The 17,337-nt window shown below is 41.0% G+C and overlaps 1 long non-coding RNA gene across 3 annotated transcripts; it reads right to left on the reverse strand.

The window, feature by feature from the left end:
• Positions 1-635: 635 nt before the first annotated feature.
• Positions 636-16,875, reverse strand: LOC132381190 (uncharacterized). Of its 3 annotated transcripts, XR_009507970.1 has the most exons (4): positions 16,824-16,875; positions 13,499-13,656; positions 3,447-3,554; positions 636-2,912 (listed from the first exon to the last, which is right to left on the reverse strand). It is a non-coding gene; the product is annotated as an uncharacterized LOC132381190 (long non-coding RNA). The 3 variants fall into 3 exon arrangements; XR_009507969.1 differs by lacking the exons at positions 13,499-13,656; positions 16,824-16,875 and adding an exon at positions 11,061-11,321; XR_009507968.1 differs by lacking the exons at positions 13,499-13,656; positions 16,824-16,875 and adding an exon at positions 4,229-7,453.
• Between the last annotated feature and the right edge of the window lie 462 nt (positions 16,876-17,337).

The following is a 17,337-nucleotide window of genomic DNA, read 5'->3' on the forward strand; positions in this document are numbered from 1 at the left end:
TAAAACATAATTGCATTGATTCATTTATACTTGAGGATATCACTGCCATTCTATTCAAGCTTTAGCTCTTTAGCCCCACCCTAAATGCCTCTTAACAAAACTCACTTATTCTTGAGCTAAATGTTATTTGAGAAAGCAGGATCTCCTAGTGGCCACACATCTTAATTCCATGTCCCATTCCCATTCTGATATGTCTATCCATGGCCTCCTCTACTGTTAAGATGAAACCACACTCAGGTTGGAGGAACAACACCTTATATACCGGCTGGGTAGCCTCCAACCTGATCGCATGAACATTGATTTCTCTAACTTCAGTTGATGCCCCTCCTCCCCTTCTTACCCTACCCCTAATATATTTAGTTTTTTCCCCCTCCTCCTTTCTTTTCTCTCTCTTTCTGCCCATCACTGTCTGTTCTCCGTCTCCCTCTATTGCTCCCCTCCCCCTTTTTTTCTCCCTCGGCCTCCCATCCCATGATCCTTTCCCTTCTCCAGCTCTGTATCCCTTTTGCCAATCACCTTTCCAGCTCTCAGCTTCACCCCACCCCCTCCAGTCTTCTCCTATCATTTTGCATTTTACCCTCCCCCTCCTACTTTCAAATCTCTACTAACTTTCCTTTCAGTTAGTCCTGGCAAAGGGTCTTGGCGCAAAACATTGACAGTGTTTCTCCCTATAAATGCTGCCTGACCAGCTGCGTTCCACCAGCATTTTGTGTGTGTTGCTTGAACTTCCAGCATCTGCAGATTTCCTCGTGTATGTTATTTGAAATTTCTGAATCCGTAGTCAAATGTGTCACAGCTGCACTCATGGGTTAAAGAAAAGTGATAATCAGAATCAGGTTTATTATCACTGGCATGTGACATGAAATTTATTAACTTAGCAGCAGTTCAATGCAATATATAATATAGAAGAAAAAATAAAATAATAATAATAAATAAGTAACTAAATCAATTACAGTATATGTATATTCAATAGGTTAAAATCATGCAAAACACAGAAATATTATATATTAAAAAAGTTGAGGTAGTGTCCAAGGGTACAATGTCCATTTAGGAATCGGATGGCAGAGGGGAAGAAGCTGTTCCTGAATCGCTGAGTGTGTGCCTTCAGGCTTCTGTACCTCCTATTTGTTGGTAACAGTGAGAAAAGGGCATGCCCTGGGTGCTGGAGGTCCTTAATAATGGACGCTGCCTTTCTGAGACGCCGCTCCCTGAAGATGTCCAGGGTGCTTTGTAGGCCAGTACCCAAGATGGAGCTGACTAGACTTACAGTCATCTGCAGCTTCTTTCAGTCCTGTGTAGTAGGCCCCCACCCCATATCAGACAGTGATGCAGCCTGTCAGAATATTCTCCATGATGCATCTATAGAAGTTTTTGAAGATATTTGTTGACATGCCAAATCTCTTCAAACTCCTAATAAAGTATAGCTGCTATCCTGCCTTTTTATAACTGCATCAATATGTTGGGGCCAGCTCAGATCCTCAGAGATCTGGACATCCAGAAGCTTGAAACTGCTCACTCCCTCCACTTCTGATCCCTCTATGAGTATAGGTATGTGTTCCTCCATCTTACTCTTCCTGAAGTCCACCATCAGCTCTTTAGTCATACTGACGTTGAGTGCCATGTTGTTGCTGTGGCACCACTCTACTAGTTGGCATATCTCAGTCCTGTACACCCTCTCATCACCACCTGAGATTCTACCAAAAATGGTTGTATCATCAGCAAGTTTATAGATGGTATTTAAGCTATACCTAGCCACACAGTCATGTGTATATACAGAGTAGAGCAGCGACACCTGAGGGATATGCTGTCAATGCAGTAAATGGATTACATGAAAATTGAGAATTCTGGCATTCTTTCCTCCATCAGTCAAGGACCTTCACCATCCAGGCCATGCTCTCTTTTCCCTGCTATCACCAGGAAGAGGGTCCCACACCACCAGCTTCAGGAACAGTAATTATCCTTCCACCATTAGGCTCCTGAACCAGTGTGGACATCGTTCCTCACCACAGCACTCAACTGATCACTGAAATCACTTTCAAAGACTCTATATCTCATGTTCCCAGTATTTATTTACTTATTTATTTCTTACTATTACTTGTTTCTTTTAGTACGCGCATAGTTTGTCAATCTTTGTGTGTGTGCAGATTTGCATTGATTTTATTGTACTTCTTTGTTCTGCTGTGAATGCCTGTGAGAAAATGAATCTAATGGTCATATTCAGTGACATATATGTACGTTCATATTAGATTGAACTTTGAAAAATGGGAAAAACATGGAGTCGTTTTCCAGTTTAAGTAGTGTATAAACTAAACCAGTCTTTATCCATGAGATTCAAAGGTTATCCAATTTATAACATCTTCAAAAAATATTTGTAAGGATATAAATAGATTAAACCTACTTCACCTAGATGTGTTTTGACCTGAAATAGTCACGATAAAAGTAGAAAGATATTAAAATTGATCCATGGTTTTCTTTAACTGGCAGGCGGATGGAACAATTTTAGATGGCATCTTGGTCAGAATACAGGTTGAGCCAAAGGACTTGTTTCCATTCTGAATGAACCCTGTGTCTGTGAATAATCTCACTTTAATGAATCTTGTATTCAATTTTTTTCAGTGACATTGACCCAGGTTCTCAATCATTACAGGATAGGTGTAAACAAGTTTTTGTTGCTGAGATACACCCTAGCATGTGCTGGGACACATCATCAGTGATGTAACCTGGGGTCATCAGGTGTTCCGGGTCTTTCAACATCAGACATCCTCGCCCAGACGACCCAGCGTGGGTTGGTCAGGCCCTGGCTTGTGTCCCAGCAGCAGAGATCCAAGGGTCACACCTCTTGATCCATAACCGTCTTGAGGCTCATTCAGCAGCCTTCTTGATGGTCCTGATGGCTATTTTTCTTGCAGTCTCTGTAAAGCCAAGGAGAGAGTCGTTTGTGCACAGTGAATAGCCAACAAACTCTCTGCACTCCACCTTTATAAGCTCACACCCTGCCTTCCACCTATGTCTCCTGCACTGCTCTATTGGCTTGTAAGCAGTTTTGCAAGGATGGAATTATTCTTATTATTCTTACCTCATAATGCACCTAATCAGCCTTGCTACACCTGAGAGTGAAAATCAATTAACATAATAGATATGGTGCTAAAATGCACACACCTACATTAAAGGACATCTTTCAGTGCAAAGGAAGAGAAAGCAGGCAACAACATTAAAAGGTTGAGGGTGTGAATATATTTGGAGAAATAACATTTTTTGTACCTAATAAGTTGAAAGCATTTTCAATACATCAAAAATTATTTTGTTCAGTTTTCATCATTGGCTATAGGGATCTTAGAATATATCCTTGTCACAGACTCTGAGTTAAGGCAATAAGCCTTTGATCTACAAGCCCTTATCAGTGTACTATCAATCTCAAATTTTCAGTCCATTAAGATAGCACTTACGGATACATTTTAAGCCCGCTCCACCTTGTAAAACGTTCTGCAATGTTACCAATAGCTTTTTTCGACGTGAAACTTTTCCAATTTGTTCTATTCTTTAGAACGTTCATGCTGCAAAAGCAAAACAAAGTCACTATTTTTCCTTCAGTTAAACAATGAAAAAGAATCTGTGGACTCTCAGGAATTCCACAGCTCATGTTCTGATCTTTACTGCTTATAATTTTTGAATTATTATTATTCTTTTTACTTTTTCTTTTTGTATTAGTATAATTCATCGTCTTTTGCATGTTAGTAGTTTGTCCATCTTTGTTGTGTGTTGGTTTTCATTTATTCTATTGTATTTCTTTGTATTAACTGTGAATGTCAGCAAGAATATGATTGTCAGTATAGTATATGGTGACATATATATTGATGATAAATTTACTTAAAACTTGTTGATCTTTGAACACTGAAATATCAAGCAATCAAAACTTTAGCTTATGCTACTTAGCTTACTTAACCGCATCACCATTTGCAGGAGTCCATTGCAGAGATATTGCCAATCATTTCCAACTTGAATGCATCAACATTAATGCAAATTTTATGTTATGCCTTATCATTAGCAGAAGTTGTTGGAAGTGAATTAGGGAGAATACAGATTTTGTGAACATTTGGAGTCTTTGACATATAGTATCACAGAGTCATTATAAATGTACGACAGAAAGATGTTGTTTGGTCCATTATGCTTGTTGTGGTGGGAAAAGGGCTCTTAACCTAATTCCACTTTCAAATACTCAGCCCATTACCCTGTAGGTCACAGCTTTTTCAATACACGGGCAAGTTTTCAAGTGTCCAGCTTTTTCAGAAATGAATTCCAGACATCCACCTTTCTGTGAAACAAAAGGGATTCCTCTTCTCTAATGCTTCCTCCAATTGTGCTTTGATTTTGACCTTTGAAAGCGGGGAAAGGTAAGAGAGTGACTGAAATGAAAATGTATCATTCTTGCATGTGAGAGCCGAGACATAAGAAAGCTTGCACCAAGAGCTTTGTTTTTACAGTTGAAAAGTTAGAAAATTAATATTTCAAAGTATACTTTTGGAACTGCAGATACTTAAGATACTTAAGGGGCTGATTGTGATACCTCATTAGAGAAAACTTTGAAAGTGAAACATAAGACATAGAAGCAGAACAAGGCAATTCGGCCCATCAAGTCTGTCCCACCATGCCTGATCCATTTCCCTCTCCACCTGATTCTCTTGCCTTCTCCCTGTAACCTTTCAAGCGCCAAACAAGAGAAAATCTGCAGATGCTAGATACCTGAACAACACACACAAAATGCTGGAGGAACACAGCAGACAGGACAGCATCTAGGAAAAGAGTACAGTCGACATTTTGGACCAAAAACCTTTTGCAGGACTGAACCTCTGTCTTAAATACTCCAAATGACCTGACCTCCACAGCCACCTTTAGCAATGAATTCCACAGAGTCATCACCCTCTGGCAAAAAAAAATTCCTCATCTCTGTTTTAAATTAATGTCTCTCTATTTTGAGTCTGTGCCCTCTGGTCCTAAACTCCCCCACCAAAGGAAACATCCTCTTCACATCCACTCTATCTGGGCCCTTCAACATTCAATAGATTTCAATCAGATCCCCACTCATTCTTCTAAATTCCAGCAAATACAGGCCCAGAGACTTCAGTCACTGCTTATAAGATAACCCTTTAATTCCCAGAATCATTCTTGTAAACCTCCTCTCAACTCTCACCAATGTCAGCACATCCTTTCTTAAATAAGGAGACCAAAACTGTTCACTATATTCCAAGTGAGGCCTCACTAGTCTCAGCATTACATCCTTGCTTTTATATTCTAGTCCTCTTGAAATAAACGCTAACATTGCATTCACTTTCCTCACCGCCGATTCAACCTGCAAATTAACCTTTAGAAAATGCTGCACAAGGACTCACAAATTCCTTTGCACCTTAGATTTTTGAATTTTCTTCCTGTTTAGGAAATTGTCTATGCATTTATTCCTTCTACTGAAGTCCATGACAATACATTTCCCAACACTGTATTCCATCTGCCACTTCTTTTGTCATAGTTCCGGTTGGCTGCTCCCCTTTAATGCTCCTTTATCCCTGATTATGCCCTAATTTCAGTCATCAGATTTTCAATTGCTGCTGGTTTACTCAATTACAGTACACCTGGTTTTCATCAGAGACTGTGAAATAAGTACAATGGTATCGCTATCACCAGTCACCAGTTTGTTGGTCTATTCCCAAGTGATAACTTCGTTTCCCGACTGCTTAGAACCGTTATTTCTAAGTTCAGCTCCAGTTTCAAGATATTCCATGAAAACCCCATCTCCGTGTCAAGGTTCCTCCTGTTTGCTGTTCAAGGTTCACATCTGTGCCAGCAACCCCAACTCAATCTCTGTGCCTGTGTCCTGCATTTGGCTTCTGCTCAGATGCTCTGTGCAACATCTTTGCCCATTCACCAAATCTGTCTAAGTCCCACAGCAGCCTCCCTGCTTCTAAAACACTACCTGCCCCACTACATATCTTTGTATCATCTGAAAACCTGGCCACAAAGCCATCAGTTCCATCATACAAATCATTAACATACAACGTAAAGGGTGGTCCCAACATCAACCCCTACAGACAACGACTAATCACCGACAGCCAATCAGCAAAGGTCCCCATTATTCCAAATCTTTGCCAGAACCTAGTAACTCTTGAAAGACCATTAATAGTGCCTCCACAATATCTTCAGCTACCTTTTTCAGAACACTGGGGTGCAGTCCATCTGCTCCAGGTGACTTATCTATTTTCAGAATTTTCACTTTCCCAAGCAACTTCTCCCTAGCAATAGCAACTGCAGTCACATCTGCCTACTGACATCCTCGAATGTTCAGCATACTGCTAGTGACTTCTGCAGTGAAGACTGATGCAAAATACTTAATCAGTTTGTCTGCCATTTCCTTGTCCCCTATTACGAACTCCCCAGCCTCTCTTTTTCCAGAGGTCCAATATCTACTCTTGCCTCTCTTTATATATCTGATAAGCCTTCTGGTATCCTCCTTGATATTATTAGAGAGCTTACCTTTATATTTAAACTTTTCCCTCCCCTTCTGCTGCTTTCTTTTGGTTTTTAAAAGTTTCCCAATCCTCTAACTTCCCACTAGTTTTTGCTCTATTAAACTCCCTCTCATCGTTTTATGTTGGCTTCACTTCCCTTGTCAAGCACAGCCACATCATTCTTCCTTTAGAATACTTCTTTGCTGGGATGTATCTATCCTGTGTCTTCCAAACCCCGGCTATCACTGCCCTGCTGTCATCCTTGCCAGTGTCCTTTTCCAATCAGCTTCGGCCATCTCCTCCCTCATGCTGCCCTAATTCCTTTTTCCTCCACTGTAACACTGAAACTACTGACCCTTCTCAAACTGCAGGATGAATTCTACCATATTATGCCTACTGTCTCCTAAGAGTTCCACTACCTCAAGCTCCCTAATCAAATCCTGGTCATTACACAACACCCAGTCCAGGACAGCAGATTCCCTGGTGGGCTCAACCACAAGCTGATCTAAAACATTCTACAAATTCTCTCCCTTGTGGTCCAGCATCAACCTGATTTTCCCAAACATCTGGAAGTCCCCAATGACTATCCTACAATTGCACTTTGGCATGTCTTTTCTAACTTCCTTTGTAATTTGTAGCCCACATCCTGGCTACTGCTTGGAGGCCTGTATAGAACACTCATCGGGTTCTTTACGCCCTTGCGGTTTCTGAACTCTACCAACAAGGATTCTACATCTTCTGGTTCTGAAAACAGAATACAGGGAGCTAGGAAGGGAGCTGCAAAGCAGAACCTCAAGGATAGTAATCTCGGGATTACTGCCTGTGCCACGCTGAAGTGAGGATAGGAATAGAATGAAGTGGCGGATAAATGTGTGGCTGAAGAATTGGAGCAGGGGGCAGGGATTCAGATTTCTGGATAATTGGAACCTCTTCTGGGGCAGGTGAGACCCATACAAAAGGGATGGGTTGCACTTGAATCCAAGGGGGAGCAATATCCTTGAAGGCAGTTTTGCTGGAGCTGTTGGGAGTGGTTTAAACTGACAGGGCAGGAGGATGGGAACCTATGAAAGAGCTGAGAATGAGCCAGCAGGTTAAAGTAGATTATGTAATATGTAATATGAATGAAAGGAAGGACAAGCCAATGATTGGGTACAAATACAGACAGAGCAAAGACTTAAGTTGTACCACTGAGGCAAAATTCATAAGAGTGAAAAATGCAGGACATAGGTGGTGGTGTGGCTCTATTGGTAAGAGATTCAATTACATCTTTAGAAGGAGGTGACATAGGGCAAGAGAATGTCAAATCTTTGTGGGTGGAGTTAAAAAACTGCAAGGGTGAAAAAACCATTATGGGAATCATATACAGGCCTTCAAATATTAGCCAAGACGTGGAGTTGAGATTGCAAAGGGGGCTGGGAAAGGCATGTAATAAGTGTAATGACACAACTGTAATGGGGGACTTCAATATGCTAGGGGATTGGGAAAATCAGGTTGGTGTCAGATCGCAAGAGGGAATTTGTTGAATGCCTACAAGATGGCTTTTTAGAGCAGCTTGAGCTTGAGCCCTCTTGGGGAAAGTTTATCTTAGATTGGGTGTTGTGAAATAACCCAGATTTTATTCATCAGTTAACAGAAAAGAACCCTTGGGAGGCAGTGATCATAATATGATTGAGTTCATATTGCAATTTTAGCGGGAGAAGCATAAATTACATGTATCAGTATCACAATGGAATAAAGGGAATTACAGAAGCATGAGAGAGGAGCTTGCCCAGGTGGATTGGAGGAAGATATTTGTGGGGATGACTGCAGAGCAGAAGTGGCTGAAGTTTCTCAGAATAATTCACAAGGTGCAGGATAGATACGTCCCACAGAGGAAGACGTTCTCAAATGGTAGGGCTAGGTAACCGTGCCTGACAAAAGAAGTTAAGGACTGCTTCAAGCCAAGGAAAGATCATATAAGGTAGCAAAAGTGAGTAGGAAGTTGGATATGGGAGTGGGAATTGGGAAGTTTTCAAATACCAACAAAAGGCAACTGAAGAAGCAAAATGAAGTGAAAGTCTGCAATATGAGGGCAAACTAGCTGATAATATAAAGCAGGATACTAAAGGTTTTTTCAGTTATGTAGAGAATAAAAGGGAGTTGGGAGTTGATATTGAACCACTGGAAAATGATGCTGGTAAGGTAGTAATGGGAGACAAAGAAATGGCAGATGAACTTCATGGGAACTTTGCAACGCTCTTCACTGTAGAAGATACCAACAGTATGCCAGAGTTTTGTGAATGTTAGGGAGTAGGAGTGAGTGACTTTGCTATTACAAAGGAAAAAGTGCTAGGCAGACTCAAAGGTCTTAAGGTGGATAAATCACTTGTACCAGATGGACTACATCCAAGAGTCTTGAGAGAGGTTACTGAAGAGATAATGGATGCATTTGTCATGATCTATCAAGTATCACTTGATTTTGGCATAGTTCCGGAGGACTGGAAAATTGCAAATGTCACTCCACTCTTTAAGAAGGGAGGAAGACAAAAGACAGGAAATTATAGGCCAGTTAGCCTAACCTCAGTGGCTGGGTAAGTGTCATTATTAAGGATGAGGTTTCAGGGTAGTTGAGACTAATGATAATGTAAGTCAAAGTCTACATGATTTCTGTGAAGGGAAGTCTTGCCTGATAAACCTATTAGAATTCTTCAAGGAAGTAACAAGCAGGGTGGACAAAGGCGAAGTAGTGGATGTCACTTACCTAAATTGCCAGAAGGCATTTGATAAGGTGCCATAAATGAGCCTGCTTAACAAGATAAAATCCGATGGCATTACGGGAAAGATACTGGAATGAATAGAAGAATGGCTGACAGGCAGGACAGAGGGGGTTCACAAGGATGATTCCAGGAATGAAGTGGTTAACATATGAGGAGTGTTTGACAGCTTTGGGCCTGTACTCACTGGAATCTAGAAGAATATATGGGGATCTCATTGAAACCTACCAGATGTTGAAAGGTCTAGATAAGGTGGATGTGGAGAGGATGTTTCCTCTGGTGGGGGTATCCAGCACTAAAGGACACAGCCTCAAATTTGAGGGGTGATATTTTAGAAGAGAAGTAAGGAGAAATTTTTTTAGCCAAAGAGTAGTGAATCTGTGGAATGCTGTGCCGAAGACTTCAGTGGAGGCCAAACCCATGGGTATATTCAAAGCAAAAGTTGATAGATTCCTGATTGGTCGGGGCGTCAAGGGATATGGAGAGAAGGCAGGTGTATGAGGTTGAATGGGATCTGGGATCAGAAATCATGAAATGGTGAAGTGGACTGGGAAAGGCCTAATCTTGCTGTGCTTTATGGTCTTATAGACTCAGTGAGGTTCACAACATCATTCCTGCCAATTTCTAACTGTGCCACAAGATCATCGACCTTATTCCATCTACTGTGCGCATTCAAATTTAATACCTTCAGCCTGTATTCATCACCCTTTTTAATTTTGTTCCCGTGTTAACCGACTGAATGCAATTTTCCCCTATCATCTGCCTGTCATTCCCGGCATTCTCACTACATATGGTCCCTGCTTGTAAACCAAGAACCCTATCATTCCAGTTCCTATCTCCTTGCCAAATTAGTTTAAACCATCCTCAACAGCTCGAGCGAACCTGCCTGTAATGTACCCCTCAGGTTCAGGAGTAACCCATCCCTTTTGTACAGGTCATAACTTTCCCAGAAGAAATCCCAATGATCCAAAGATAGGAAACCTTGCCCCTGCAGCAGTTCCTCAGCCAAACGTTCATCTGCCAGATCGTTATATTCTGACCCTCACTGGCATGGGGCACAGGCAGAGATCTAGAGATTGCTATGCGGGAGGTCCTGCTGTTCAGCATTCTACCTGACTCCCTGAATACTCTCTTCAGGATCTCCTCCTTTTCCTACCTCTGGCATTGGCGTCAATATGTACCAAAACTTCTGTGTGCTCACCCTCCTCTTTAGAATATCATGGACCCAATTCGAGATGTCCCTGATCTGGCAGCTGGGCGGCTGCATACAATCTAGGTGTCTCACAGGATCTCCTTTCTATTCCTCTAACTATGGAATCCCTCACTACTGCAGTCCTCCTCTCCTTTCTAAGCACAGCATCAGACTCAGTGCTAGAGATGCAGTCATTGTGCCCTCCTCCCCTCCGCAGTAGGTTGTCCCCCCTTCAAGAGTATCCAAAATGATATAATTGAAGGGAACAGCCATAGAGGTACTATGAACTGGCTGTCCATTTCACCTCTCTCTCCTGTAACTTACGGGTGACTATTTCCTTGTAACTCCTGTCTAACATCCCCCTCAGCATCCCATATGAGCCAAAGGTCATCAAGCTACAGCTCCAGTTCCTTAACATGGTGTCCGAGAAGCTGCAGCTCCGCGCACCTAGTGCAGATCTGCTTATCTGGGAGGCTGCTGTTGTCCCAGAATTCCCACATCTCACACAAAAAACACAACACAGCCTGAGGAACCAGTTCTAACTACTAACTACTATATGTTCTAACTACTATATGTACTAACAGATGAAGAATGAAGAAAGAAATAGAAGACACTCACCAGATACTTACCTTGCCCAGGCCCATTCTCGCCAAAGCTTCCCCACTCTACCCTGGTCCTCTCACGCAATAACCACTCTAAAAAATAGCCATCTGCTTGTCACTGCCTTATTAGTAATTGCCCTTAATAATAAATCGCGAAAGCTGCTTTTTAACGTTTTTCTCTCTCCCAGACCTGCGTGAAGCCTCCTCCACCAACTTGACTGTGACTGCGCCCCTGAAAAAACAGCTGCTATTTCCCCTTGCATCAATAGTCCATTTGGACCAAGATTGTGACGTGTGTTTGGAGGAAGCAGACTGGACAGCTGGCCAATGGCTTATGAGCTGTTTATTAAGAACAGCTGAACATTTGTGAGTCATTGGGAACAATGAGAGGTGGGGAGAGAACTGCTTAACAGGACGGAAATACATAGGCCTGCAAGGGCTACATTGCTGCCTTATTTTTTCTATATTGAAAAGGTCAATTGTTGACTCAAATCAGAGATTTGATCTGTTTGCAGGAATGAGTCTTTGATTTTTTTTTCAAGGAAATAGTTTTGGTTATTGGGAAAGCATATGATGAACAAAACTGAGACAGGGTTTTTTGTGTGTGTTCGTTTTGTTTTCCCTTAACGACACAACTTTCCAAATACCCAAGGATTTTTTTTTTGAGAATCAAATTAACTTTAGAGTTTGAAAGGTTTTTTCTATTTGAGATTTTTCTCCTTATTGTTATTCCTTTATGTAGTGTATTTAATATTTCAGTAATATTGTAAATATATTGTTTGATTAAGTATTATTTGTTTGCATAATGCATTATGGGTTATATGTAAGAAATACATGAATGGAATATGTCATTACACCACCATGTCATAAGTGTAATGTAATATAAGAATATAAGAAGGGAATATAAGAATATAATATAATTCCTCAGTAAAGAAAAACTAAGTAGACAAGTCATCCTGGTTCCCATGTTTTTCTTTAACTTAATTTGTGAAACTACAAAGCATAAGTGTACTCTCAAGGTAGTTTTAAAATGAACCCAAGACAACTACCTATCTGTTGAAGAGCAGCACATGTTTCTTTGGAAGGGGAAAGAGATGATTGAGTTAAAAAAAAGGCAGAAAATCAATTAAATGAACAAGCAACATGTACAGCCATGGGTCCATAAAACAGTGAGTACTGGATAATAATAGTAATAAATTAAAAGAAGCAGAAATTGTTGGCTACTTTGTAAAGATAGATGCATTTGATTCCACAACAGATCACTGGATGTTGTAGCCAAACAAATTGAGCAGTATCTTAAAGCAAATGGAATAGCCAGTTAGAACGGAGTGCCAGTGTTGCTGAGTGTAATAGGCAGAAAAACATACAGTTTGCTGAGAAGTTTGACTAGTCCAAGCAGACCAGCTGACATTAACTTTGCTGATATCATGAACACAATAGAAGAGCATTTAGAATCAAAACTAATGCTGATTGCAGAACACTATTGTTTCATAAACAGAATCAAGGGAAGGGGAGTACATTTCAGCTTACATGGCTGAATTAAGAAATTGCTCGAGCATTGTCAATCCAGTGATGAGCTTAATGATGGATTGAGGGATTGCTTAGTTTGTGGAATGTCACAAGAAAGCATTCAAAAATGGCTCCTAATTGAAGCAAAACTCACATTTAAGAGAGGGGTTGAAATCGCAGTTTCAATGGAAACGGCAGCCAGAGATGCAATTGAGTTGCAGCCAGGAATGGGACCGGGCGCGAGCAAAATTGCAACATCGAAACAGAAACCTGCCCGGACAAACAAATTGAGTTACCATTATGGCAGGGGCTCATATACACCAGACCAATGCAGATTTAAAGGCAAAAATGGAAGAAAATGCAGCAAAGTAGGACACTCACAAAGAGCATTATGACAGATGAAAATAAATGGACTTCACAGGGAAGAGGTAAAGATAAAAAGTCAAGTTTCAATTTTAAAAAGACCATTAAACTGCATGCAGTTGATAAAAAATCTGATATTGATGAGAGTGACATAGGACTCAGTAGCCCTGAGATTTATAATGTGAAAACTAACAATAGACAAGGAATATGGTTACACCAGAAATGAATGACAAATTAAGTAAAATGAAATTGGACACTGGCTCAGCTGTTTTAGTCATTCCACAAAATGAATTTGAATGACATTTCAAAGATACTGAACTGAAGCCTGCAGATATCCAAATAAGAATGTATACTGCAAAAAATATAACTCATGTGGGAATGATATTCATAACAGTGAAGTACAAAAAACAAACAAGCCACATTGCACTTGCATGTGGGAAAAACTGTGGGGCTAGAATTGTGGAGCCATGATTGGCTGAATCAACGACAACTTGATTGGAGAACCATTTGCCATTTGGATGCCACATCCCCTGCAATAGAGTCAACAGAAAGCAGGCTAAGAAAGGTACTGTCAACACTTACAAACAAGCTGAAGGAACTCAGCAGGTTGTGCAGCATCTGTGGGAATGAGCAGTCAATGCTTCAGGCCGAGATCCTTCGTCAGGGTAAGAAAGGTACTGGATGGTGCCACAAAAATGGCTGGATCTTGCAGATCAGAATGTGCTGTGGATAGATGTTATCTGTAGGCCAGAGATGTAGAGTATTAAGCCTTTATCAGCTTCTCATAGCAGTTTTTTTTTAAATGAGGCTCTCCCTGAAAGTCAAAATATAATATTTAATGCAGCTTAAAAATGAGGGATGTATTTACAGGGGTCATGCTAGTAGACAAGTACATCCCTTGGATAAGTGTAAAGGTTTGAATCAGAGGATGCCTCTTGTTATCTTAGTGTTTCAGTGATACAGGATACCTATGTGCAGCATGAGAACTGGGAGCACAAGTAGATTCCTTAAGCCTGCTCCACATTACAATAAGTCTTGGTCTTGAACCTCCAATGCGCTGTCTCCCCCCCCCCCCCCCAACTCACTTATGATTTAAATACCTGTCAACTTTCATCTTGAAAATATTCAATATACTGTACATTCTTCAACCATTCTTTCAGGCAGCTCTTTCCACGTACCACAGTCTGAATGGAAAAATTGTTCCTCGGGCTCCTTTTAAATCTTTTCCTGCACACCCTAAACCTAGGCCCCCTAGTCTTGGACTCCCCTACCTTGGGAAAAAAATAGCAACTGTTTCATTTATGTTTGCCTCTCATAATTTTAAATACTTCTGTGAGCTCACCCCGCATTCTCCTACGTTCCAATAGATAAAGATCTACCCTGACCAACCTCTCCCTGTAACTCAAGCTCTCTAGTGGTGACAACATCCCCAAATCTTTTGAGAGTCAGAATCAGGTTTAATATTACAGGTATATGTCATGAAATTTGTTAATGGCACACTTTCTAGTTTAACCATATGCTTCCTATAACACAGTGACCAAAACTGTACACAGTACACCAAGTGCAGCCTCAGCAGTGATTTATACAACAGAACATATTGTCTATTGTCCAAGTTTCTATACTGTTCTCAGTGCCCCGAATGAGGAAGTCAGGCATGCTAAATGCCATTTTCATTATGCTATCTAACTGTGACCCTTCAAAAAATTATATGCTTGTTCCATTACACTCTTTAGTGCTCTACTATTCATAATGTAAGTCGGCATTGGTTTGACTTTCCAAAATGCCTTACCTTACTCTTTTCTATGTTGATATCCATTTGCCTTTCCTCACCCACTGCCCTAATTGATCAAGATTTCTCTGTAATCTACTACATTATCAGCAACACCTCCAAAAATCCATGTCATTGGCAAACTTGCTGATTAAGCCTTGTGCATCTGCATACAAATTGTTTATTTAAATAGCAAATAACAAGGGTCCCAACACCAATCCTGTGGCTCATCTTTAGTCTCCAGCCTCCATTCCAAGAAACAACCTTCAGCCATCACCCTCTGCTTCCTAACTCTGAACCAATTTTCAATCCACCTAATCGTTCTTCCTGCTTCCGCGGGAGCAAAGCTTCCAGACCAGCCTGTCCAGCAGGACCTTGTCAAAGTCCAAATAGGCAACATCCATTGGTCTACCTTCATCTACCGTTTTGGTTGCTCTTTCAAAAAACTGTAAAAAGATTCAGCAAGCATAATTTTTGATACACAAAACCGAACTGACTCTTCCTAATCTACCTATCCAAATGCGGGTTGATTCTTTCCCTTGGAGTCCCGTCCAGTAACTTCCTCACCACCAATGTCGGGCTGTTCAGCCTGTCATTCCCTGGGGTTTCCTTGCTATCCCTAAACAACAGGACAACAATAGCCACCTTACTGTCTTTGGAAACTTCATCAGTGACTAACAAGGAAGCAAATATCACTGCAAGGGCTTCCATAATTTCCTTTCTAGCCTCTGATTAAGTCCGAAGCTCACGGTCAGGCCTAGGAGATTTATCCACATTAATGCACTAGAAGGCTGTAAATATCATTTCCCCTGGTTATACTAATGCCCTCCAAAACACCTTCACTTGTTTCCCTTATCAACTGACCAAACTTGAATATCTCCATAGTAAATACCAAGGAGAAATTTGTGTCAATAATTCCGCCCATCTCCTGCCCCTCAAGACATAAGTGGAGCTGCTGATATCTAAGGGAAGTACTCACCTTCTGGCCTTCCTTTTACACGGGGGATTGGTTTTGGGACCCCCCCCCCCCGCGGATACCAAAAAACACAAATGCCCAAGTCCCTTATTTAATCTGTCTCAGTGCGGTGGACTTTAGGACCTGGTGGAGCTCGGGACCCGCCACCTGTGGCTGCTGCTGAATCCACAGTGTTTCTGTTCCATTGACGGAAAATAAAGTAGAAATAATAAAGTGATCGGAAAGAGGTGAAATGCCATCGGTCAATGGAAAAGCATTGGACTACAGTCAGTCAATGATCAGAACCATTTTAAAGGATAAAGTGAGAATAATGGAGCATGTGAAAGGCACTGTCCTGATGAAAGCTACAATTATTACTAAGCAACACAGTGGTTTAATTATTGAAATACATACATTTCTTAAGTGTCTTATAGGCATAGAACAGTAAAATATATATCATATACTAAGACAAACGTTTTACTAACTGACACTAAATAATACCGGATGTACCTGTTCCGACTTACTTATAATACCTAATACAAAGTAAATGCTATGTAAACAGTTGTTATACTGTAATGTTTAGAGAATAATGACAAGAAAAAAAAGTCTGTACATGCTCAAATAACGAGTGCTGGAGAGAAAACTTCCGGGTTTACCTGATCCGCGGTTGGTTGAATCCGCGCATGCGGAACCCACGGATAAGGAACGCCGACTGTACTCTTAATATTGCAATGAAACCTCTTGGGATTTCCGTAACCTTACCTGCTGATCCATCTCATACCTCTTTGCCCCCCTGATTTCCCTCAAGGACATTTTAGTTTTCTTTTATAGTTATCAAGGGATTTACTAAATCCTGACCTCCTGAACCCAAGGTATGTTTTAACACATTTCACAAATCTCATCCTGTCCAGTTCTTAACTCTCTGGGTGGCCAGGACAAGACTGGGGGATATTAAAATCTCCCACTAATACAACTTTATTATTCTTATAACTATGAGCAATTTCTCTGCACACTTGCTCCTCAATTTTCTGTTGACTATTAGGGGGTCTATAGTACAGACCTTGCTTTATTGTTACTGTGATCTACACATTGGACAATCCCCCACTACCACAGAATATCATCTCTAAATACTGCTGGTATGCCCTCCCTTTTCAAATAAACTACAGTACAACTGCTCGTCACACCTGCGGCATCTGTATTTGGGAATGTTGAGTGCCAGTCTTGTCCTCCTCTCAGCCATGTTTCCATTATGGCTTTAATACCCCAGTCGTCAGAGCTAATCCATGCTCTGAATTAATCTGGTTTTCCTGTTAAACTTTGAGCTCTGAAATAAATGTTAAAATAGGGACTTGCCTTTTCTCAGCCTCGTCCACTGCTATGGTGACACCAAAAGAAAACGAGAGGAATGGCATCTTGCATTCCAATCGTGTAGTCTGCAACCCAGTCGCATGAACATTGATATCTCCAATTTCAGGTAAATTGCTCCCCCTCTGTCCGTTTTCTCTCTCATCCTGACTCACACTCAATGTTTTTGGATCAGCTTCTTTCACTCTGCTGTCAGATTTGTGAACGGTACACAAACTCATGAACACTACTTCTCTATTCTTCTTCCGCACTTGTGACTGATTATTGCAACTAATATTAATTGTTATGCTTTGCACTATACTGCTGCCACTATTGAGTAAAGATGTCTTTGGC

Source organism: Hypanus sabinus, chromosome 25 (genome assembly GCF_030144855.1).
Source record: "Hypanus sabinus isolate sHypSab1 chromosome 25, sHypSab1.hap1, whole genome shotgun sequence".
Lineage (NCBI taxonomy): Eukaryota > Metazoa > Chordata > Chondrichthyes > Myliobatiformes > Dasyatidae > Hypanus > Hypanus sabinus.